Source organism: Elephas maximus, chromosome 5 (genome assembly GCF_024166365.1).
Source record: "Elephas maximus indicus isolate mEleMax1 chromosome 5, mEleMax1 primary haplotype, whole genome shotgun sequence".
Taxonomy (NCBI): Eukaryota; Metazoa; Chordata; class Mammalia; order Proboscidea; family Elephantidae; genus Elephas; species Elephas maximus.
Window position 1 is genome coordinate 54,321,237 of NC_064823.1, and position 24,774 is coordinate 54,346,010.

At 39.0% G+C, this 24,774-nt stretch overlaps 1 pseudogene; it reads left to right on the forward strand.

Moving 5' to 3' along the window:
* Positions 1–414: 414 nt before the first annotated feature.
* On the forward strand, positions 415–24,436 carry LOC126077545 (alcohol dehydrogenase 6-like; annotated as a pseudogene).
* Positions 24,437–24,774: the final 338 nt, after the last annotated feature.

Below are 24,774 nucleotides of genomic sequence, written 5' to 3' on the forward strand. Positions count from 1 at the left end.
AGATAAAGATGATCATTTCTGTATTTCAAAAATAACAAAGAATGAAATTTATGCACTCTGTTGTACTCAGATATTTAAAAGTCCAAATTTAAAAACTCAACAGAATGGATTGTGTTGTTACTGAATTACTGAACCAGTTGCTGAAGGATAACGATAAGAGAGGAACTACCTGGTTAACAGAGAAATAGAAACTGCACAATCTGACCTTTGTATACTTTCACTGAGTTAAGTCCGTTTCACGTTACAGTTAAGAGCCTCCCTCAATCAACAGGAATTTGCACATAAAGCTCCAGACAAAGTCTTGGTATCTACCAGTGACCTTCATACACTTGGATTTTCCATACTGAAATGTGTGACTGGAATCTCTCTTTCTCTGTATACTCATCTGTGGCAAAGAAGAGGAAGAAAGTTAGCATGAGTACTACAGGCAAAGTGGGTATGGTCTCCTCCTCTATGTCATGTTACAGCATTATTTGTGTGTTTGTCTGCTTACCACTACCTCATTACCCAGCTAGTCTCTGGGCACCTGGAGGTGAAGGGCATCTTAATCTTAGTAACTCTCCTCCTTCTTTCCCTTTTCTTTTATTTACTCTACTTGCTTTCTTTCACCAATTTTTTTCATTTTTCAAATAAGCAATTGCCAAGCCCTGTGTCACTCTTTCCAGAGTCAAAGATGAAAAATGAATCCCCTCCTTAAAGGACCTCACAGAGAAACAGAGGCATATCAAAGATTATAAAAAGAGTGTGCAAGGGAAGCTGCCATCTCAGGCACAACAATTCGTCTCTTTTTGACTAGAACAAGAGAGGAAGAAGGAGAGCCAGGAATAGGAGAAGGAAATGGAATGTGTGGTTAGTAGCCTCCATGAACAACTGCCTCCTCTGCCACCAGACCAGAAGAACTAGATGGTGCTCATCTACCATTACTGAACATTTCGATCAAAGATTCCATAGAAGAATTCTGATTAAAAAAAGTGGGAAATGCAGAACAGAATTTAAAATTCTTATGGACTCCAGATTTCCTGTACCCATGAAGGCTGAATAAACCCCTGACACCATTTCCCTGAGATAATCCTTAAACCTTAAACCAAAAATATCTCCTGAAGTCTTCTTAAAACCAAACAATAAAGTTTAGCTTAATTAATTAAAAAAAAAAAAGTCTTCCTTAAGCATTATGTTCTTTTAAGAACTGTCTATATGGGATCAAATTGACAACAGCAACTCGAAAGGTTAGATATGAACCTTTGGGACAATGAATTTATGTTAATGGGAGAGGAAAAACTCAGAAAGTGAGGGTGAAAATGGTTATACAACTCAAGGAATGTAACCAATGTCACTAAATGGTGCATGTAGAAACTATTGGCGTATATTTTGCTGTGTATATTCTCAACAACAACAAAGTAAATAAAATTATTGTCATGGATTGAATTCTGTGCCCCAAAAATATGTGTCAACTTGGCTAGACCATGATTCACACTATTGCACGGTTGTCCTCCATTTTGTGATGTGTCGTAAATCCTAGCCTCTATGCCTGTGGGTTTTTGTTTGTTTTTGGTTTATGCCTGTGGTTATGGTCCCATTTGGGAGTGAGCTATCCATTATATTAATGAGGCAGGATAAGGTCATGTTAAAGAGGATTAGGTTATGTTTATTACCTTAGTGAGACAAGATTAGGGTGGGATGAAACATTCTTACTCAGGTCACAGCCCTGATCCAATGTAAGGGGAGTTTCCCGGGGATGTGGCCTGCATCACCTTTTAGTTTATAAGAGATAAAAAGGAGAGAGAAGTGAGCAGACAGGAGGGGGCCTACTACCACCAAGAAAGAAGAGCCAGGAGTGGAGCATGTCATTTGGACCCAGGGTTCCTGTGCTGAGTAATTCCTATACCCAGGGGAAGATTAATGACAAGGGCCTTCCCCAGAGCCAACAGAGAGAGAGAGCCCTCGTCTAGATTTTTCTGGAATCTGCTCCCTCTTCTCCTAATTTTGGACTTCTTGTCTCTTAAACTGTGAGAGGATAGATTTCTGTTTGTTAAAACCATCCACTTGTGGTGTTTCTGTTACAGCAGCACTAGATAACTAAAACAATTATATAATAATTTAAAAAAAAAAAGAGAACGTGTACAAGGGTAGTAATAGAGAATGGGAGCCTAAAGAAAGAGCCTTAACCCAACTTGCCTTCCCAGAGGAGGTGACACCTGAGGGGAAACTTAGATTAGAAGTAAGAATTTACCAGGGAAAGAAAGAAGGATATTCAGCCAGATGAAACAACATGAGAAGAAGCATAGAGGTAAGAAAAATATCTCCTATACGGATCTCCAGGATATTCCATGTGGCTGGAGGGTAAAGTCTGAGGCCGAAAGTGACGTGAGACAAGGTTGGAGAGGCTGACAGGGAGAAGGCCGTGGAGAGCTTTGTAAACCATGCCAATGGAGCCTGCTAGACAATTGGTAGCCATATTGTTTTTAAATCAGGGATTAGCTTCATCAGGATTATAATTCTGATCGCAATGATAGAGAAGGTGCATTTGAAGGTGATGAGATAGAGTCAGAGATAAAACAGAAAGCTTTTTTAATAATCCAGGTGAAAGACAATGATTATAGGAATGGAGAAGAGGGAACAGATTCTGGATAAATCTAGATTGGAAGGGGATGATGGAGAGAGAATTAAAGCTTCTGCCCAGGTTTCCATCTTGGGTGAGTGGATAGCTTTCACGGCCACTAACTGAAATAGAGAATGCAAAGAGAGGAGCAGATTGTGTGGTGTGTGTGCTGAGGGAGGGGAAGAAAGTGGGAGAAAGAGAGTGAAAAATAAATACGTGTTCATTTCTTAACATGTTAAGATAGAGATATCTGTAGGATATTCAAATAGCAGATATATACTTGACTCTAAATTTTAGGAATGCCTATCCTAAAGATGTTGTTTTTGAAAGCCATTTGCCTAAAGCTGGTGGTTGAATCTATAAAAATAGATGAGACCACATAGGAAGAGAATTTACAGTGACAACAACGGTGGGCTGAAATCTAAGCCCCCAAGAAGTATTTTTTCCCCAAATGATATCTCCAACATCACCAGTTAACAATCACCATTATTTAATGGATTGCAACCATGAGACGGCCTCTATTCCTTGTTCCATAACTCACCTCTCCACCCCAAAGCTGATTCTCTCCCACACCTAAACCCCTTGCCATTGAGTTGATTCCTACTCACTTATAGCAACCCTATAGGACAGAGTAGAACTACTGCATAGGGTTTCCAAGGAGCGGCTGGTGGATTTGAACTGCCAACTTTTTGGTTAGTAGGCAAGTTCTTAACCACTGTGCCACGAGGGCTCCCTCCCATACCTAAGGCTACAAATATCTCCCACACCACAAAGTCATTCTTACCTTGAAACATCCTTCGTTTGGCAGCTATATTTATGCTATATCAAAAGTATGGCCTCTATGCACTTGGTTGTTAGTATTGGCAAAACTAATTTGAATACAGAGGTTGCTAGTACAAGAAAAGTTGGATTGGGGTTGGGGAGGTTACGTACAGTGCATATTTATGCAATGATTTTTCTGTTTGAGTGCAGAACTATCCTAAACCTACTAATAATCATTAATATAGGAATCTTTAAACTTCCAAGCCTAAGCAATTTCCTTTTCTGCTCCCATGTTTTATTTTCCAGGTTGTCAAGTGTAGAGCAGCCATATTCTGGAAGCCTGGTACACCATTTTCCACTGAGGAAGTAGAAGTGGCCCCACCCAAGGCAAAGGAAGTTCGTATAAAGGTTAAAAAAAAAAAAAGTCACAACATTTTCACATAAAAAATCAGAACTGTTCACTGTAAGTCATATATTCTTTTCATAATGTTCAGTTTAGGAAGAAAACGACATACTCTTCTACTTCCCTTTCATCAACCGTTTCCATCAGTCTCTAAACCCAGCCAGAAAAAAGCTAGGCAGGTATAACCCAACTCTGGCTCATGACAACTGTGTGTGTGTCAGAGTAGAACTGTGCTCCATAGTTCGTGGGGTTTTCAATGGCTGATTTTTCAGAAGTAGATCTCCAGGTATTTCTTCTAAGGCTCTTTGGGTGGACTCAAACCTCCAACCTTTCAGTTAACCCAACAAAACAAACCCACTGGTGTCAAGTCGATTCTGACTAACAGCTGAGCTAAATGTCCAAAGAGTAAAACTCATATTTACTTACAGCTATAATACTAATTACCAATTAAAAGCACTTTCTTCCCCCAAACCATATTTTAAACTGTACTTTTACATTTCTTTATGACATTTAAGTTATCTTGAGATACGTTGTATGAAAAATTTGTTTGATTACAAATAAATCATAAGTTTGAATTCTGGAAATATGTAAGGTTAGAGCTGGATGGGACCAGGTTGTTGCTGTTGTGTACTCTCAAGGAGACTTCACAAATTTCGACTCATGGTGACCCCATGTTACAGAGTGCTACTACTCCATAGGATTTTCTTGGTTGTAATCTTTACAGAAACAGATCACCAGCTCTTTCTCCCGAAGAGCCTCTTTGTGGGTCTGAACCACCAATATTTCGGTTAGCAGCTGAGTGCTTAACCAACTGCACCACAGGGCTCCTTGGAAGGTACCAGGGGATGTCTGTTATTTTACAGATGAGAAATTTGAAGTTTTCTGAGGTTAGTGACTGCCCGGTTCACACAGCTAGTTAGAAAAAGAACTCAGATTTGAAGTTTTTCTCAGCCTTGGCTCTACATTTGGAGCTTTAAAAAATGCTGATATCTGGGCCCCACCCTGAGACATTCTGATATTCTGATTTAATTGGCCTTGAGCGGGGAACAGCCTGGGCATGGGGAGTTTTTAAATCTCTCTCAGATGATTCTAAAGGCAGCCACCAGGCTAGAATACGGTTCACCTGGTTTGTAGTTCAGGATTCTTTGTTATTATTTTAATTATAACAATGATAATAAGTACTGTTTATTGATACATTACAAAGATAGTAATTTTCTAAGATAACTTACCTATGCAGTCCATGTCCTCTTCTGAGAGTCTTCTCTGGCCTACATACCCTGCTGCTTGAACAGTGGGCCATTTGGCTATCCCCATCCAGGTTCGCAACTCAGGGATGGACATTGACTCAAAGACACCTGACCACCTACAAATCTGAGTCTCTCACTGGTAAATTTACACCAAGATATAGAGACTGTAGCAAGGCAGATGATAGTGGGCACTGGAGAGTGGGCTCAGGGCTGGTCACCTTTTTTAACCTTGTGATCATAAACAAACAAAGAGACTATCTGTGGAGAATAACAGGAAATGTAGCTATGCTCGTGTTGAATCAAAGTTGAAAGAAGAAGAAAAGAGCTTCTTGATGAATTTCTAGATCTATAAGGTCTGACTATACTTTCTACAGTTGGGTTGCAAGCAGTTTTATGGCATACTTCCAATAAACCCCGTTTTTGTGGGCAAATTTGAATAGATTCAATTCTTAACTTAGGGTGTCCGCGTATGTGTGCATGAATGCATGAGTGCGTGAGTGGGTGAGAGTGTGTGTGTGTGTGTGTGTGTGTAAACCTCATGTCAGTGGTAGAGATGAAGAAACTGAGACTCATAAATGATAAATAATTCACTGCCAGGTCACAAAAGGGGCAGAGCCAGGATTTCAGTTTTGCACTCTTTACCACTGCTCTATAGTGTCTCCATTTTAAATTGTCTGGCAGGGATTATGATTTGTAATAATAACACAACCATAAAGCCCTGATGTTTAAAAAAAAAAATTAATAAAACCTCCCTGGGTGGTACAAATGGTTAACATACTCAGCTGCTAACCAAAAGGTTAGAGGTTCAAGTCCACCCAGGGGCATCTCAGAAATATAAGGCCTGGAGACCTACCTCCAAAAAATCAGTCATTGAACACTCTTTGGCACACAGTTCTACTCTGACATACATGGAGTCACCATAAATTGGAGTCGACTCAAAGGCAATTGGCTACTGATTTGGTGAAAAAAACTTAGGCTCCAATTATAAGAAAAAACATTATCCATTTCCCTTTTTTTTCAATGCCTTTATTTCTATAACTGGCCTTGTTCCTCCTTGCTCCCACCCGCAAGCTCTAATGAAAAACCAAGCGAGACCTCTGATGTCACGCTGTGGTTTAACAACCCTCTTCTGACCCCATCCTGTCCTCCTCAAAAAATTTTAAAATCATCCTCTTGATTCTGAAATTACCTAATGGAGAACATTGCATTTCTTTTTTAAAAATGTTACTGATCCTTGTCTAGAAGAAAAGCTCATAAACGGATGCACTATATTAACGAAGCTTATCAAACTAGGAAAAAAATTTTACAACACTAACAATTCTAAAACACCTTTATCTGACACAGAGAAAACAATAAGGCTCTTTGCCTTCCATACAGATTATAGCCACAGGGTTCTGTGGTACAGAGAAGAAAAGGGTGAAGGGTTTTTCCAAGTTTCCCAGTATTCTGGGCCATGAAGGGGCTGGAATAGTTGAGAGTGTGGGAGAAGGAGTGAGCATGGTGAAAACAGGTATGAACTGGGACCTGGGGCTTGGAAATAGCAGCAACTTTCAATATATTGAAATCAAGTGAAATACAGGGTAAAATGTTGCCCGTTTCTTAGAAAAAAATAATTATTTATAAGTTATACTAAAATACTAAATGTATTATATTCTTTGCATATATTTTCTAAGAAGACAAAACAACAGCCAGGAGAAATTGAATGCACTGAAACTAGGTCTGAAAGAAAGTTTAAAGGAGATAAAAATTTACAGAAAGAAAAGGTAAACTGTGGGAAACTGATGAATAATTATTTAAATGAAACATACAGTGAATAACCAAACACGTTAGTGGAACCAAATAGGAAAGGAGTTCAGAACTGAATCCAAATATATATAGAATTTTAATGTAGGGTTAGGTTTGCCTTTCATATTTGAAGGGAGGAACATGGATTATTCAATAAATGGTATTGAAATAATTGGCTGGTCATTTCGGGGAAAAAGTAAGTTGAGTTACTATCTCATTCATTATACAAAAATATTATACATGGATCTAAGATTTAAACTTGAAAAGTGAAACCACAGAAGCATTATGAGAGAACATTGCATTATCTCAGGGAAGGGGAGGAAATTTTAAACAAGTAACCCAGAAGTTGTAAAATAATACAATGACAATTTTGACTAAATAAAGCAATTTTTAAATGCATATTTTAAAATACCCAAAAAGTCAAAAAAACACAATAAGATGGAAAAATATTAAAAGTATTTTCAATTAATATAGCAATGTGCTCTTTAAAAGCAAAAAAAAGGACAACTAACAAATCTAACCAGTTGCCATTGAGTTGACTCCAACTCACGGTGAGCTTGTGTATGTCAGAGTAGAGCTATGCTTTGTAGGGTTTTCAATGGCTGATTTTTCTGGAAGTAGATTGCCAGGTCTTTCTTCCCAGGTGCCTCTGAGTAGACCCCAACCTCCAACCTTTCAGTTAGCAGCCTAGTGCTTACCCATCTGTACCACCCAAGGACTCCAAAATAAATAAGTAAATACATACATACACAAGCTAATAGAAAAATAGGCAAAGGAAATAAGGATCTAATTTGGAGGAAAAACATGTAAATGTTTTTAAACATGTGAAAAGATGCCCAACCTCAGTTATACCAAAACCCAAACCAAACCCATTGCCACTGAGGTGATTCCAACAAATAGCAACCTTATAGGACAGAGTAAAACCACCCTATGGGATTTCCAAGGCTGTAAATTTTTTTTTTTTTAATCTTTGCAGAAGCAGAGTGCCACATCCTTCTCCCTCGGAGTGGCTGGCAGGTTGGAACCGCCAACCTTTCAATTAGCAGCCGAGTGTTTAGCCACTGCACTACCAGGGCTCCTTTCACCTCAGAAATATATTTTAAATACATAAATAAATAATTTAAATACAATGGAAAAACACTTTTTACCTCTCAGATCAATGGGAGGCTGACAAGGGTATAGGCAGACAGATCCCTCATACCTGTTTGTTTGGAAATTAAATTTTCACAGATCTTAAATTTGACATATGTAACATCATTCAGTGCATATTACTCTTGGACCCAACATTTCCAATTCTAGAAATTTATTCCATAGATAAATATTAATGTTAATTTTTCTATTAGTACTGGAAAAAATTACCACAAATTTAGCAGGTTAAAACACTACAAGCTTATTATCTCACAGTTTCTGTAGGTTAGTAGTCTCTACTGACTGCAACAGTGGGCTCAAACATAGCAATAATTGTGAGGGTAGCACAGGGCTGGGCAGTGTTTCATTCTGTTGTACCAATTCGATGGCACCTAACGGTAGTCTGGATGGGCTTGTCTGGTTCTCTGCTTAGGGTCAAGGTTTTGGCCAACTGGCTTCTTATCTGGAGACTTATCTGGAAGAATTCACCTCCAAGCTCATTCAAGTTGTCAGAATTCAGTCCCTTACAGTTGTAGGATAGAGGCACTCATTTCCTTGCTGGCTGTCAGCTGGGAGCTTCTCTAAACTCTTGTAGGCCACCCACATTTCTTCTCACATGCCTCCTCCAGACTCATAGCAGCAATGGTACACTGAGTTCTTTTCACACTTCAAACATCTTTGACTTTCTTTTCTACCTTCCTATATTCTCCTTTCAAGGACTCTTGTCATTAACTTGGGCCCACCTAGATAACCCAGTATAATCTTCCTGTCTCAAGGTCAGTTGATTAGTAACCTTAATTACATTTGCCATGTAACATAACATATTCATGAATGTGCTATCTCAACATAGTCACAGTTTCTGGGGATTAGGACAGGATATCTTTTTAGAAATTCTGCCTTCCACAGTTCACCTTCCATCCCTCAAAGATACCCATCCCTCCCAAATGCAAAATATATTCACCCCATGCCAAGATTCCCAAGGCCTCATCACATTACAGCATCAAGTCAAAGTCTAAAACTTCATCCAAATTTCATCAACTCATGAAGTCTCAAATCTCATGATCTAAATCATCAGTGGAGGAAGCTTTGGGTATAATTCATCTTAGCGCAAAATTCTTCTCCATCTGTGAACTTATAAAACAAACAAGTTGTCTTCTCAACCTATAATTTTGGGACAAACATACAATAATAGCTACAGCCATTCCCATTCACAAGGAGAGAAAGTGGAAGGTAAAAAATGGTCACTAGTCCAAAGTATTTTTGAAATCCAGCCAGGAAATCCCACTACTTTCCAAGGCCTAGAAAAATCCTCTGTGACTCTTGGCTCCACCCTCTGGGATCAAGCCTCTTTCCCCTGGGCTCTTGGTGCCACCCTCTAAATCAAATCTCTTTTTTCCCAAAAGATTGCATGTATTTGCAGCTTCCTGGTTTAACCAGCATGCTTCTTACAAATAGAATTTTGACAGTCTGACAGCCTTCTTTCATTTTCTACTCTGTCCCTTTCAGTCTAAACCAACAGTGTTCCTGCTGATACAACATTTTCAAGTACATTGCAAGCGTTTCAGGAACTTTGTGCTGTTTTCAAGAACCTTAACAGTCTTTCCCTCAATGAACGTCTTTCTTCTTTCTTTCACATTTTGCTATAAAAGTCAAGAAGAAACCAAGCTCCACCTTCAATACTTTGCTTAGAAATCCCCTCAACTAAATATGCAGGTTCATTGTTTCTAAGTTCTGCTTTCCACATTACTGCAGAACACAATTCCACTAACCTTTCTGCCACTATATAACAAAGATTTTCCTTTCTCCAGTTTCCAATAACTAGTTCCTCACTTCCTTCTGAGCCTTCATCAACAGTGCCTTTAACAATCATATTTCTACTAACAATTTAGGTATTCTTTTAGGCACTTTACATTTCCTCTGTAATACTTCTCACATCTTTCTGTGCCTTATCAGAGACGTCTTTAACATCCATAATTTTACTAACCTAGGCTTTTCCCATCATACTCCTAAAAATTCTTCCAGCTAGCAATCACTGCTTGGTTTCAAAGACACTTCCACATTTTCGGAATTTGTTTCAATAATACTCCACGTCCAGGTACCAAAATCTGCATTCATTTTCTGTTTTTGCCATAACAAATTTCCAACAACTTCATGGTTTAAAACAACATAAATTTTTTAATTCATAGCTTCTTTGTATTAGAAATATACATGGGCTGGCTGGGTCATCTGCTTAGGGTCTCACAAGAAAGAAATCAAGGTGTCAGTCAGCTGGGCTCTTGTCTGGAAGTTCTGGGCAACAATACACTTCCAAGCTCATTCAAGTTGTTTACAGAATCCAGCTCCTTGTGGTTACAGGGCTGAGGTCCTCAATTCCTTGCTGTCTGTCAAATGGGACCATCCTTAGCTCCTCAAAGCCACCTACATTCCTTCTCATGTGGCCTCCTACAGCCTCAAAGTGGCAATGCCATGTTGAATCCCTCTCATGCTTTGAATCTCTTTGACTTCTTCTTCCTTCCTCTTCGCTTTTTTCAAGGGCTTGCGTGATTACCCTAGATAACCCAGGATAATCTCTCTATCTTAATGTCAATTTATTAGTAACCTTAATTACATCTGCAAAGTCCCTCTTGCCATGTAACATAGCTTATAGGCATGACGTCTCAAGAAATTCAGTTTCCGGGAATTAAGTGGGATATCTTTGGGGGGCCATTTTAGAAATTCTGCCTACCATAGCCCACAAAATATTTATTGTGTTGCTGTTTTAGTACCAAGAAAAGGGAAATAAATTGAACGTCTATCAGTGTTCTGGGGACTGGTTAAATAAATTATGGTATATTTATAGAATGCAAAGAGCCCTGGTGGAGCAGTGGTTAAGCACTTGGCTGCTAACCGAAAGGTCAGTGGTTCAAACTCACCAACCACTCCACGGAACAAATATGTAGCAATCTGCTTCAATAAAGATTACAGCCTTGGAAACACTGTGGGGCAGCTCTCTTTTTTATAGGGTTATTATTAGTTGGAACCGACTCAATGGTAACAGGTTTTTGGTTTTATATAATAGAATACCATGTAACCATTTTAAAAATGATGGAGTGCCATATGTACTAAAATTAGAAATCTCCAAGATATATTGGTAAGTTAAAAAATCAAGGCTCAAAACAGAATAGATAGTACATTAGTCTTGCATTTTTAAAGGGTTTATATATTTCCAAAAGATACCACAGTAATTTTCTCTGAGGTAGAGAAATGAGGAAATGGGAAAGAGTGACTTAATATTCACTTTTATGCAGTTTAAATTTTTACCACATGAATGTGTTACTTTTAAAAAACTAAAACTAAATAAAACAAAGAGGCTAAATTCTAAAAAGGCTTTTACCAAAAATATGAAATTAATGGCTCTGGTTTACAGTGATTGACAATGAGCCAGGCAGTAAGTTCATAACAGACAAGCTGTTCTAATCTTCCTGTTATATTTAAAACATTACTAGAGAAATGTGCCTACCTTTGGTCTCCATGGCCAAGAAGAAAGAACTTCTTATAAAACATTCGAGGACAGTATAGAGACAATCCTTTCTCTCTGATCCAGAAGCTTATTCTGCCAGTGTGTGGTATCCATACTATTTTAAGTTCAGTTCCTGACAGCAAAGTTAGTGTAGAAAATGCAAGAAAAGACTACATGACAAACCCATTTGATGCTCTAAGAGGAACTTACAAAGGAGGCAAATCTGGGGCTACCTTCTCAGGATTCAGCCACTGAGCCCGGGGCTGGACACAGCAGGGTGGTGCCCAGATATTAAAGACATGCACTTTTTTGGTAGATATTTGATATTCTTTGTAGTCTCAGGGACAGTTAAATACGGAAATAATTGTCAGTTATCACCATCATGATATCTTCTTGGGTGCCTTGTTCAAATCCTGAGAGACAGCTAGCTCTTTGCTTTAAAAAATAAAGTTACGCCAGGAGAGGGAAGGAGGGGGAAAAGAGAAGGCATTGTTTAAGGAGGCCTGAGTCTCTGTTAAAGGTGATGAAAAATTTTGGAAATGAATAATGGTGATGCTTGCCCAACATGATGAATGTAATTAATGTCATTGAATTGTACATGGAAAAATGTGGGCTTTGTAAACGGTTTGTTTACAGGGTGGCTATGAGTCTTAATTGACTCGAAGGCAGTGGGTATATATATATATATGTGTATGTATGTATATAAAAAACCAAACAAACTTGTTGCCATGGAGTAGATCCAACTCATAGCAACCCTACAGGACAGAATAGGACTGCCCCATAGGGCTTCTAAGGACTGTCTGGTGGATTTGAACTGCCCACCTTTTGGTTAGCAGCCATAGCATTTAACCACTATGCCACCAGGGTTTCCATGTATGTATATATTACATATGTAAATATACATATATATATACACACCACAATTTTAAAGAATAATTAAAGCCATAATAAAAAATTATTTTGCTCTCCTAGGTGACAAAGTTATCACGCTCTTTCTACCACAGTGTGGAGAACGTACCTCTTGCCTGAATTCTGAGGACAATTTTTGTATAAAATTTAAGTAAGTCTTTGCTATTGTTTTCTTTTTGAAAAATTAATTCAATTTCATTGGAAGAGATCTAAGTTTTCTAATTCAAAATAAATTTTTTTTGTTTATTTTTTGTCTGTAAAAGTGAGGGCCACACCGGGCTGATGTCTGATGGCACCACTAGGTTCACCTGCAGGGGAAAATCACTGTATCACTTTGGTAATACGAGCACTTTCTCTGACTACACTCAGTGATAAAAGAAATTTCAGTTACCAAGATTGATGCAGGTGCACCTCTTGAGAAAGTATGCCTAATTAGCTGTGGTTTTCCACCAGCTATGGTGCTGCAATCAAAACTGCCAAGGTGAAGAACATTTATACTCATTATAAATGGGATCCTCGAAAGTCATTGTGAATCTGGGTCATAGATGATCATACAACCTGAGGAAGGATCACAAACTTGCCTCTAGCCATGTTGAGTTCTCTACCCTCTGCCTAGTCATCCCATGCCCCTTTCAATATCTTCCCCCACTGCCTCTTGGTAAGTAACCAAAACCCCATTGCCATTGAGTTGATCCCAACTCATAACAACCCTATAGGACAGAGTAGAACTGCCCCATAAAGTTTCAAAGGAGCAGCTGGTGGACTCGAACTGCCAACCTTTTGATTAGCAGCCTGAGTTCTTAACCACTTCGCCGCCAGGGCTCTTCTTGGTAAATAGTAAGTGGCAAATCAATTGTGGATACCATTCTCCAACAGAGACATCAGGAGTTCCTGAGAGTTGAGCGTAACACAGTTACAACATGATTATGTGTCCTTCCACAATCCAATTCATTCTTTCTTCTATTTAACAATCATTTATGGAGTGACTACTATGTCATTTTTTTTTTTTACTATGTCAGGTACTGTTCCAGGTGCTGGGATTCAGCAGTTAACAAAACTCATCAAGCTTACATTCTAATGGCAAAATAACATAAAAATAATGTATAACATATCAGGTGGTGGTAAGTATCAATAAAAAGAAAAAGAGAGTAAAGAAATCAAGACCCCAAAAGGAGGTATTGCTGTATCAGATAAATTGGTCAGGGAATTCCATAATGACTGACTGTTAATCTGCTGCATCCAAATCTTCCCAGTGCCCTTCTTTAAGTAGCTGTTAAATTTTAGGGCTTTATTTTTCCCAATGTCCCTTAGCTCCAGTACTATACAGAGAAATTTTGTGGAAGGGACTCAATTTAAATTAGTTCAATTTTGGACTGCATTAAATAAGCCTTTACCTTCACAAGGCATTGACACTGTAAGTAATGCAAAGTTTATGGATACTCAAAAGAAAAAAGAAAGGAATGGTTGCAGCAAGATGGCGATAGTTTTAAGGGACTTGGAAATAAATTAAATCAATATTCTGTTAAATCTTAAGAGTCAGTGAATGCTGATAAAGCTACTTCCATTCACACTAATTCCGAGGACTTTGAAACTCTATTTGCAGGTAGTATTTTTTTTTTCCTTCTATTGCAAGAGTGTTCAATATCTACAAATATCTTGAGAAACTAAAACTCTAGTCATAGTATATTTTATTAGAAAATATCCTTTGTGTGTATCTCTGAGAAAGTACTTGTGTGCATTTGGCCTTCCTAACTGGATAAATGCGCGTGTTCCATTTGCTTTTGTTTTCTGGGTTTTCTGCCTTTATGTGCTCAGGTCACTGCAGGCTCCACCTGTGCTGTGTCGGCCTGTCCGTTATCATAGGCTGTAAGGCAGCAGGAGCAGCCAGGATCATCAGAGTGGACATCAACAAAGACAAATTTGAAAAGGCAAAAGAAGTGGGCGCCACTGAGTGCATCAGCCCACACGACTTCAAGAAACCCATCCAAGAAGTTTTATTTTGATAATTGGTGCTGGGGCAGACTTTTGCTTTGAGGTCATTGGAAATCCAGAAACTGTGGTATGTGCCCTCCTGGGGTGAAAATTACCAATATCTCTACCAGAGATCATCTTAAATTTTAATTTAATGAAGAATATTAAATTCCTTCCACATTTCTCTTAACTTTCCTTATGTCTATGACATCCCAGCTGGTACCCTTTGTCCTTTCCAATAGATTTGTTCACTCTCCTGGACACTGAATCTAGAACTTCCGTGCTGGGTTTTCATCTCCCTCTCTGTTCCATCATACCAGTACTTCAAATAAGCAGATATTCTCCAACAGGCAAGAGAGTAAGGCTTTGTAAGGAATTCTGGCTAAATTATTTCATAACAAGAAACTGCCTGGTAATATAATTTCTGAGCCAGGAAATTTAAGCTAGATAAGGTAAAAACTGAATTTATGACCCTATAAAACAATGAGATTTGCACGTTCAACAAAGTCCTTAGTGTTAGAACTAAGATAAGTTTCCATAGATTTTATCTATTAATCTTGATCATACAAGCTCATTTCAAAAATGTTGTGAAATATTTGAAACGATTGTTTTTGTCTGGCAGGACATGGTTTACATAAAAGAATATAAATTGAGAGGAAGTTATTTTAAAATCTGAGATTTGCTTTCTTTGGAGATTTGAAGGAATAGTGTATTATTGGGTTGCATGGCTCAATCTTCTAATCAACTCTATGAAAATTTAGAAACTGCCTCTTCCAATCTGGACTCTTTCCCCAGCATACAAAATGCTTTCATTCCTCATTGTATCTAAATTCCCTCCTCTCTAAAAAGAATATAGCAAAACCTTGCACATAGTCTTGCTCTGAGAAATCGCCTTTGAAAACTACTAGCAAAACATGCCTGTCACTTGCTAGCATGTAGCGCCATACAAATATCTAATTGACCCCTTCAAAGCCTTAAAAAAAAGATGTGATCAATAACCAACCACTTGTTAGTGATGGTTCTGATAAAAATTATTATTTTTACCCCATGGGTGCTGTTATTATTTTCATTTTTGTTTCTTTCATTCATTGAGTCCTATATACCAGGAGCCCTGGTGGCACAATGGTTAAGTGCTCAGCTGCTAACCAAAAGGTTGGCAGTATGAACCCACCAGTCCCTCCGTAAGACAAAAGCCATGGCGATCTCCTCCTGTAAAGATTATAGCCTTGGAAACCCTATGGGACAGTTCTACTCTGTTGCATAGGGTCGCTGTAAGTCAGAACCAACTAAATGGCAAACAACAATATGAGTCAGAATTGACTCCAAGACACAGAATGACAACATATCCCAGGCAGCACACAACGTCATAGCATCCGTATAAGATAAATGTTATTACCAATGAGGATAGAATCAGAAAAGAAGATCACGGATCATTCAGCAGTAAAGCTGAGATTAAAACTTAGGTCCAACTCCTAAGTACATCTTCTAACTAGCACTGATCTGCTTTTGCTTTATCAGAGGGAGCTGCCCTGGCCTCCTGCCATGAGAGCCATGGTGTCTGTGTGATTGTGGGGTTTTCCACTGCTGGTGTCCAATTCAATATAAGTGGCTCATTGTTCTTCTCAGGACGTTCCTTGAAGGGAACAGTTTTTGGAAGAATGGATGAAGCAGAGAAAGGTGAACTGCCCAGGGGTCTGGAGGGGGGAACATAGAGAGGCGTGCCATAAATGTTGAGAAGGAACTCAAAGTAAGAATTTTAGATCGTAGTTTTTGTTTTGATGCATGAATACTCAAGGTAAGGGCATAGATATTGGTGTATCCAGTTGCTTCTTGGTAAGCTTTTCTCATGAAAAGGGAGAGAAAAGATTTTTTTTTTTAATTGGTAAAGAAACCATTGTCAAAAGTTTAATCCAAACTCTAAATTGGAAAGAAAAGGGATTGTTGTAATCAATAACTACATCTGGGTTGGGTTACATACCTGCCAATTGGGATTCCTTGAAGGATATGCTTAATCATTAGTAGTCATTGTTCAACTAATGTAAAACTTTATTCCAAACAACTGAGTTGGCACCATACCTCCTCAAAGACATGAAACACAATGAATTCATAATTGAAAAGAAACACAACTGATAGAAAACAGAAGGTTTTTTTTTTTTGGAAAAAATATCTTTTCATAGAATCCTTTGATTTTCATTTTTTTAATACCTGTCTTGGGACTTTTTTTTTTTTTTTCCTGGGCAATTTTTTTTTTTTTTTAATTTTTATTGTGCTTTAAGTAAAAAAAAATTTTTTTAAGTGAAAGTTTACAGATCAAGTCAGTCTCTCATACAAAAGTTTATATACACTCTGCTTTACACTCATAACTGCTCTCCCCCTGATGAGACAGCACACTCCTTCCCTCCTCTCTCTCCTTTCATGTCCATTCTGCCAGCTTCTGACTCCCTCTGCCCTCTCATCTCCCCTCCAGAAGATGTCAACATAGTCTGATATTTCTACTTGATCGAAGAAGCTCATTCTTCACCACTATCATTTTCTATCCCATTGCCCAGTCCAATCCCTGTCTGAAGAGTTGGCTTTGGGAATGGTTCCTGTCTTGGGCTAGCAGAAGATCTGGGGACCATGACTACCAAAGTCCTTCCAGTCTCAGTCAGACCGTTAAGTCTGGTCTTTTTACAAGAATTTGGGGTCTGCATCTCACTGCTCTCCTGCTCTCTCAGGGATTCTCTGTTGTGTTCCCTGTCAGGGCAGTCATCGGTTGTAGCCAGGCACCATCTTGTTCTTCTGGTCTCAGGCTGATATAGTCTCTGGTTTATGTGGCCCTTTCTGTCTCTTGGGCTCGTAATTACCTTGTGTCCTTGATGTTCTTCATTCTCCTTTGATGCAGGTGGATCGAGACGAACTGATGCATCTTAGATCACTTGCTAGCGTTTAAGACCCCAGATGCCACTCTCCAAAGTGGGATGCGGAATGTTATCTTAATAGATTTTATTATGCCAATTGACTTAGGTGTCCCCTGAAACCATGGTCCCCAAGCCCTTGCCCCTGCTGTGCTGGTCTTCAAAGTATTCAGTTTATTCAGGAAACTGCTTTTGGTTTAGCGCAGTTGTGCTGACCTACCCTGTATTGTGTGCTGTCTTTCCCTTCACCTGAAGTAGTTCTTATATGCTTTCTAATTAGTGAATACCCCTTTCCCACCCTCCCTTTCTCCCCCCTCTCATAACCATCAAAGAATATTTTCTTCTCTGTTTAAACTTTTTCTCAAGTTCTTATAATAGCGGTCTTAGCAACTGACTAATTTCACTCAGCATAATGCCTTCCAGATTCCTCCATGTTATGAAATGTTTCACAGATTCATCACTGTTCTTCATCTATGCGGAGTATTCCATCGTGTGAATATACCATAATTTATCCGTTCATCTGTGGATGGGCATCTTGGTTGCTTCCATCTTTTTGCTATTGTAAACAGTGCTGCAATGAACATGGGTGTGCATATATCTGTTTGTGTAAAGGCTCTTATTTCTCTAGGATATATTCCAAGGAGTGGGATTGCTGGATCGTATGGTAGTTCTATTTCTAGCTGTTTAGGAAGGTGCCAAATCGATTTCCAAAGTGGTTGTACCATTTTACACTTCCACCAGCAGTGTATAAGTGTTCCAATCTCTCCACAGCCTCTCCAACATTTATTATTATGTGTTTTTTGGATTAATGCCAGCCTTTTTTTTTTTTATGTAGGAGTGAGATGGAATCTCATTGTAGTTTTGATTTGCATTTCTCTAATGGCTAATGATCGTGAGCATTTCCCCATGTATCTGTTAGCTACCTGAATGTCTTCTTTAGTGAAGTGCCTATTCATATCTTTTGCCCATTTTTTAATTGGGTTATTTGTCTTTTTGTAGTTGAGTTTTTGCAGTATCATGTAGATTTTAGAGATCAGAAACTGATCAGAAATTCCATAGCTAAAATTTTTTCCCAGTCTGTAGGTAATCTTTTTACTCTTTTGGTGTAGTCTTTGGATGAGCACAGGTGTTTGATTTTTAGGAGCTCCCAGTTATCTAGTTTCTCTTCTGCGTTGTTAGTAATGTTTTGCATACTCTTTATGTCACGTATTAGGGCTCCTACTGTTGTCCCTATTTTTTCTTCCATGATCTTTATTGTTTTTGATTATATATTGGGACATATATATTTTTTATAACCTTTATAAAAGTCCTCTATTGAGAAAATAGGAAATAAATAAATCTACTGAGATAGAATTCTGGGCTCATAAACAAGTAATATAATATTTTAAGAAGAAATACGTTTACCCAGAGATTTTGGGTAATCTGAATTCTTGGGCAAAAGAGAAGAAAACTAGGAGCTGTCTAAATTACTGAGGCTAATGAGCTATTGGTATCTCCAAATTGGCTATGTGTATTGTTATAGATACTAAGAATGTTACCCAAATCATTTATGAAGAGCAGATAAAAGGCAGGGCCACCACCAAAAAAAAAAAAAAAAAAAAAAAGGCAAAATAGTTATTTCCAGTTTAAACTGTGGTTTTAGTTCTTCTATTTGGGATCACTGAACACACTCATTGCCATTTTCCTCTATTATGTTTATAGATGATAACTGTTGATAGAACATACACTAACCTTTGAACCTAATTCATTGGCCACTTAACCATTCATATAATGACCATAAACAAAAACTAGTTGCCTTTGAATTGATTCTGAGTCATGGTGGCCTTATGTGTGTCAGAGTAGAACCGTGCTTCGTAGGGTTTTCAATGGCTGATTTTTTTGGAAGTAGATCTCCAGGCCTTTCTTCTTAGGTGCCTCTGGGTGAACTCAAATGATAGATGTAAGTTAATTCCTTTCACATGTAGTATAAACTTCTGGTTCAGTGGTTTTCAATACAGAATAGCATGTAATGTGTGCTGAACAGGCCTGCTAAACCTCCTACAATGTGCACAATAAAGAATTTTCCCCACCCAAAATGCCGTTAGTGCCCCTCTTGAGAAACACAATCTAGGCTAGTCTGTGGTCCCTTTGAGGACCCTTTTTTCTTATGTTGTCTTGTTGAAAGAAGAAACTAAAAAACAAGTGAAAGTTTTCTTACATAGATATGAAAATGCTTTATCAGATCACCAAGCAAAAGATAAAAACAAATAGAGAAATGTACTATCCTTTCATGTAATGACATAGAGCCCTATTAGAAATCTTGGTTCCTGTCTTAGTTATCTGATGCTGCTATAAAAGAAATTCCACAAGTGGATGGCTTTAACAAACAGAAATTTATTTTCTCACTGTTTAGGAGGCAGTCCAAACTCAGGGCACCAGTTCTAGGGGAAAGCTTTCGCTCTCTCTGTGTCAGCTGTGGGGGAAGGTGCTTGTCTCTTTTGCTTGGTTCCTTGGTGATCTTCATATGGCATGGCAACTACCTTTCCCAGTCTCTGCTTGTGGGTTTGCTTGTTTAATCTCTTTTGTATCTCAGAAGAGATCAACTCAAGACACACCCTACACTAAGCCTGCCTGAATAACATCACAAAGAAAACCCATCCCCAAATGGGATTATAACCACAGGCGTTGAGGTTAGGATTTATAACACATATTTGGGGCTGGGGAACACGATTCAGTGTATAACGTTCCACCCTCTGGCCCCCAAAAATACATGTCCTTAAAAAAAAAAAAAAGTGCAAAATACGTTCATCCTATCACATCATCCCAAAAGTCCTAAATTTACTCCAAGTCCAAAATCTCATCTTCTTAATCACCTAAGTCAAATATGGATGAAACTTTGAGTGTATTCCATCCTGGGGCAAAATTTCTCTTCATCTGTGACCCTGTGAAAACTAGATAGACTACAAGTTATCTGTTTCCAAAGTATAATGGTGGAACAGGCACAAGATAGACATTTCCATTACAAATGGGAGAAGTTGGAGGGAAAGAAGGGATAACAGACACCAAGTAAGTCCAAAACTGAGCATTTACATTAGCTCTCAAGTCTTGAAAATAATCCTCTATTCTCTGAAACCATCTGGGCAATGGCTCTGCCTTCCAGGCTCTGGGTGTTGACCATGCTCTCTAGATTCTGGGTGGAGGCCACTCAGCACTGGGCTTCAGCACCACCTTCCAGGCCCACTGGAAAGGCATCTAGGCTCCCACAGCTTTGGGCAGCTCCTTTCTCCTAGTCCATCTGAGTGGCAACTCCATCCCCTAGACCCAGCAGGCCCCATTCTTTTGCCCATTGTGCATGGCACCCCTGTCCCTCAGCACTGGGTGGCGGCCCCATCCTCTTGGCCAAACTGAATGACAGCCCCCACTCTGTAAATAAATTGGCAAAGATCTGACTCTTGAAACCTAGAAGTGGGTGGCCCTAACCTTTGAAACCAATCCAGCAGTGCTTCTCATGCGCCTTCCAACAGTTCTGCTTATCTCTAAGCCCCTCCCGGAACGGTCCTTTTCTTTTCTTGGATGACCACAGTTGTAGCTCCTTTGGTCTTTTTCCCACTTATAGAAACCCAAGATGCAGACAGCTTTCTTTCCTTTTCTCCTATCTATGTCCTCTTCGGTCTGTGCTGATAAGTTTTCTACTGTGGTAGTTGTTTGGATTCATCAGTCACAGGCTTAATCTCTTTAACAAAAGATTGTTGGCCTTGGTGAAAATTCTAGGACACATGTCCTGAGTTTCTACAACAGAATTTTCCAGATCTTTAAATTTTATTTTCATTTTGCACAGTTCATTTTTAAGTATATCTCTTTCCTCTCACATTATACTATAAGGAGCAAGGAAATATCACACAACCCATTTAAGATCTTGCTTAGAAACCTCCTCAGCCAAATATCCAAGTTCATCACTTACAAGCTCTACCTTCTACCAGACATCTGAACGTAATTCAGACAAGTTCTTTGCTACTGTGTAAAAGTATCACCCTTCCTTCATTGTCCAATCACATGTTCATCATTTCCTTTTAAATCTTCAGCAGAATCATATTTAACATCCACATTTCTAGCAACATTCTCTTGCTGGTGCCATATGTATTCTCTCAGACGATAGAGACTTTCTCTATAGCTCTCCTCACTTCCTTCCTAACCCTCACCAGAATTGCCTTTTACATCCATAATTCTACCAACAGTCTCTTCAAGGCAATCTAGACTTTTACAATTAAACTCACTGCCCTCTAGTCTATTCTGACTCATAGCAACCCTATAGGACAGAGTAGAACTGCCCCATAGTGTTTCTAAGACTGTAAATCTGTATGGAAGCTGTCATAGATTGAGTCGTGTCCCCTAAAAATATGTATCAACTCGACTAGGCCATGATTCCCAGTATTGGGTGGCTGTCCTCCATTTTGTGATCATAATTTTCCTATGTGTTGTAAATCCTAATCTCTGCTTGTGCTTAACTGAATTATGTTGAAGAGCATTAGGGTGGGATGTAACTCCCTTGCTCAGGTCACATCCCTGATCCAGTGTAAAGGGAGTTTCCCTGGGGTGTGGCCTGCACCATCTTTTATCTTGTAAGAGATAAAAGGAAGGAAAACAGTAAGCAGAGAGACACAGGGACCTCATACCACCAAGAAATTAGTGCCAGGGGCAGAGTGCGTCCTTTGGACCTGAAGTTCCTGCACTGAGATTCTCCCAGACTAAGGGAACACTGACGACAAGGACCTTCCTCCAAAGCTGACAGAGAGAGAAAGCCTTGCCCTGGAGCCGGCACTCTGAATTCAGACTTCTAGCCTACCAGACTGTGAGAGAATAAACTTATGTTTGTTAAAGCCATCCACTTGTGGTATTTCTGTTATAGCGGCATTAGATGACTAAGACAGAAGGAAACTGCCACATCTTCCACCCACTGAGCAGCTGGTGGGTTCAATCTACAAACCTTCCAGTTAGCAGCTGAGGTCCTTAACCATTGTCCTACCAGGGCTCCTTAGGCTTTTACTATTAGGCTCCTTAAAGTTCTTCCAGGCTCCATCCATTACCCAATTGCCAAACCGCTTCCACATTTTAGGTATCTGTTAGAGCAGCACACTGTACCAAATTCTTAATTATCTAGTGCTGCTATAACAGAAATACCACAAGTAGATGGTTTTAACAAACAGAAATTTGTTTTCTTACAATTTAGGAAGTTAGGAGTCCAAATTCAGGCACTAGGGGAAGCCTTTCTGTTTCTCTCTCTGTGTCGGCTCTGGGGAAAGGTCCTTGTCTCTTTTCTTGGTTCCTCGGTGATCTTTATGTGGCATGACATCTGTCTGTCCCCATGGCTGCTTGCTGGCTTGCTTGTTTAATCTCTTTTATAACTCAAAAGACATTGACTCAAGATACACGTCACACTCATCTTGCCTTATTAACATAATAAAGACAACCCATTCCCAAGTGGAATTTTAACCACAAGCATAGAGGTTAAGATTTACAACACTTGTTTTGGGGGGACACAATTCAATCCATAACAGTTCCCTATAACAGAAACCAACTTAAATAGAAAATAAATTCATTGGAAGAATATTAGGTAGTTTGTTTTTTAATAATATTTTATTGAGTTTTTGGTGAAAGTTTATATAGCAAGCTAGGTTTCCATTTGACAATTTCCACACAAACTGTTCAATGGTTATTAGCTGCATTTATCACAATGTGTCAACATTCTCTTTAACTGTGTTCAGTTTGTTTCCTTTTTAGTACTCTAGTTTCCCTGCCCCCTTGTCTTCTCAACTTTTTAATTTCTCTTCCAAAAATTTACACACATATTGTTTTGTGACTTTTGTTGTAATTCCCACAACATGACAGCACACTCCCCCTTTCATCTCTGGGTTCCCTGTGTTCATTTGTCCAATATTTGTTCCTTCCTGCCTTCTCTGCTTTTGAACAGGAGGTGCCCATTTGGTCTCGTATGTTTGACTGAACTAAGAAGCACATTTCTCACGTGTTATTTTTTGTTTTATAGTTCTGTCTTTGTCTGAAAAGTGGGCCTCAGGAATGGCTTCAGTTCTGGGTTAGCAGAGTGCCTGGGGGCCATAGTTTCAGGGGCTCATCCAGTCTCTTTCAGACCAGTAAGCCTGGTATTTAGTGAATTTGAATTCTATTCAACATTTTTCTCCTGCACTGTCCAGACTCTCTGTTGTGATCCCTGTCAGAGCAGTGGTTTTGAGAATCAGTGGGAAGGCTGGAGAACACCGTCTAAACTGGAACCAAGAAAAGCAGATAACTGTCAAGATCCTAACACAAAGTAATCTGCTTAAGACAGTGTTACCTCCTTGGGCAATTACAGCACACTACCTTTTCCTGAAGCGAGCAGGCTGCCAAATTCTGTCTAGTAACCCAATGATCATGTCACTTAGCACAGGTCTAAATGTAAGGGCAGTATTTCTAGAAAATGATGAGAATAGAGAAAACAAAATGTTAGGCTCATCTTTTCCTGTGCAATTCTGTTTCCAGAAGGCATATTTTATTCTCATATTACTTTATACACATTCTTTTCCCAAAAGCTCTCACTAGGTTCACTGCATGATAGAAGTTCTTCTCTTACTTTAAGGTATTTGACTCTTTCATGAAGCTTTCACACACACACACACACACACACACACACACAAACGTACAAATAGGAAATTTCTAACCTTCGAATTGCTTTCTTTCATGATTCCTAAGGCCTTGGTCTTTGTTATACATTAGATATGGATTCACTGCTTCCCACAGAACACAACCTAACACCAAGAACATCTCAAAACAATGTCCAAGTTCTACCTGCTTAGAATTAATTCTCTTCTACAGTACCAGAGGTCGCCTTCAGGAAAACAGCCCTCTCCACAAGGCATGCAGTTGGGACAGGCATTCTGACGACAGAGGCAAGTTATGGGTCATCCTTATACTTCCTCGGTCAAAACCAACACCTACGGAATTACTCTGGATGACTTTTCTTTTCAAGTGAAGTCTCACGTATAAAATTTGTCATTAATCTGTGTATTTCCAGGCTGGAAGAGCAGAGAACATGTTCCTAAGCTGGTTTCTGATTATATGGCAAAGAAGTTTAATCTAAATCCACTAATTACTCAAACTCTGAATTTTGATAAGATCAGTGAAGTGACTGAATTAATGAAAACCGGAAAATGGCAAGTTTCTCACATAATGTTTATATCTTTGTCTTGGGGGCCAAGAGAATAAGTGGGGGGGGGGGAGTCAGAGGTGGAGACAAGAGAAGGGTAGTCACTGCTGGAGGAGCCACATGTAAAACTGAAGAGGGTTTCAGGAAGGTTTTGTAAGCATCTCTTCTTCTCTGTATTTTGTTTTATGCCCAGCTCTTAAAGTATGCAATCCCGAGGAGAGTTAAGTGCTCATCTACCCTTACTATTAACATTTTATTTTCAATTTGGCATTTTTTGAAATGGCACAGTGAGTAATGAAGTCAGCTCACAAAACATTTTCCCACATTTGAGTACATAGTTTACAAATAGGCCATTGTGGGTTTTGTTGCTCTGTGCTATTTTAAGGAAGACATTATC